Source organism: Magnolia sinica, chromosome 12, assembly GCF_029962835.1.
Source record: "Magnolia sinica isolate HGM2019 chromosome 12, MsV1, whole genome shotgun sequence".
NCBI lineage: Eukaryota > Viridiplantae > Streptophyta > Magnoliopsida > Magnoliales > Magnoliaceae > Magnolia > Magnolia sinica.
In genome coordinates, this window is record NC_080584.1 from 34,958,071 (window position 1) to 34,959,946 (window position 1,876).

Consider the following 1,876-nt stretch of genomic DNA (forward strand, 5'->3'; position numbering starts at 1 on the left):
TTAAGTTTAGTTGTTTAGTTTTAAGGGCTGCTAGTGTTTCATGCCCAACTGGGTTCGTGATAACACTCTCCATCTCTTGAGTGAAGGAGGATTAATTGAAGGGTTGCCTATCTATCACTAGATTAGACACCACTTAAGATCCTTTGAGTTAGTAGAAGTTATGGGTACACATCAACCTCAACACCCAGTGGTGGAAGTTCAAGATGAGAATGAGGTACATCATGCACCCTCTCCTTGTACTTTCCGAGATTATTTACAACCGATGGGGGTTAGTACACCTTCTTGTGTGATATTCCCATTGAATGCAGGAACTGTGGATGTTAAACCGGGAGTGATTCAACTCCTTCCTAAGTTTCATGGACTAGAATCTGAAAGTCCATACTTGCATATGAAAGAGTTTGATGAGAGAATATCTACATTACACTTCTCAAATGTGTCTGAGGACACAGTAAGACTGAAATTGTTCCCTTTCTCCTTGAAAGAAAAAGCTAAGTCGTGGTTACATTTCTTAAGACCACGGTCCATTGGCACATGGGCTAATATGACAAGGGAATTTATTAAAAAGTTCTTTCCATATTATAAAATAAATACCTTAAGGAAAGCAATCATGAATTTTGCACAAAAAGAGGATGAGACCTTCCAATGTTGGGAGCGATATAAGGATCTCATAAATTCATGTCCACAACATGGCTACGAAACATGGCGAATAATAAGCTTTTTCTATGATGGACTGACCTCACCTATGCGCCAATTTATGGAGAGATGTGTAATGCAGAATTCATGAACAAGGAACCCAATAATGCATGGGATTATTTTTCTAAACTTGCTGAAAATGCACAATCATGTGATACCTCCTCAGAAACCATCACTTCTAAGCCTACTCAATCAAAGGAAAGGGGAGGAATTTATGTTTTAAAAGAGGAAGATGATATAAATGCAAGAGTGGCCAAACTCACAAGAAAAGTTGACGTTATGGAACTTAAAAAGGCAGAACCTGATAAGGCTGAGGAAGTTGTTTGTGGTATTTGTGCCTGCAATATACATACAATTAAAAATTGTCCAACAATTCTTGCTTTTTAAAAAATATTAAATAAGCAATCGAATATCGTAAACAACTACCAAAGACCTTTTAGTGGACCCACCTTGAATACATACAATTCCAGCTAGAGGAAAGATCCAAATTTCAGTTAGAGGAATGGACAAACGGCTAACCCACAAGAGGCCCTGACTCAACTCTTAAATCAAAAGAAGCCTAAGGAGGATCCGGTTTTAAAACACATCTAAAACCAAGAGCTTTTCAATCAAGGCACATTACAAGCCTTTCAAGACCTTACCAAGGCCATTCAATGTATTGAGTCACACTTAACGATTGGAGAGAAAGGGACTCTTCCATCCTAACCTCCACCAAATCCAAAACTGCAATATGAAATTAGTGACCCAAGCTTTTCAAATCAATAAGAGCAAGCTAAGTCTATCACCACCCTTAGGAGTGGAAAGACAATTGAAAAATCAATTCCGGTAAGGGCTTAAAAGCTTAACCCGGAAGAAGATGAGAATGATAGACCCAACATTGCTCCACATGGGTTAGAACTGGAACCTCAAAGTAAGCTAATTGCGCCATTCCCTCAGCGGTTGATTACAACAAAACCTCTATCTAACTCTTAGGATATTCTAGAGGTGCTTAAACAAGTGAAGGTTGACATCCCTCTACTGGATGTCGTTAAACAAATCCTTTCACGTGCCAAAATTTTGAAAGATCTATGCACTGCCAAAAGATGGCAAAACATACAAAAGAAATTCTTTTTGACAGAAAAAATGAGTGCAATCCTCAAGTAAGATGTGCCACAAAAATACAAAGATCCTGGTAGCCCAACCA

At 38.5% G+C, this 1,876-nt stretch overlaps 1 non-coding gene across 1 annotated transcript; it reads right to left on the minus strand.

The window, feature by feature from the left end:
• Positions 1-588: 588 nt before the first annotated feature.
• LOC131222144 (small nucleolar RNA R71) lies at positions 589-693 on the minus strand. The gene has a single exon (XR_009159852.1). It is a non-coding gene; the product is annotated as a small nucleolar RNA R71 (small nucleolar RNA).
• Between the last annotated feature and the right edge of the window lie 1,183 nt (positions 694-1,876).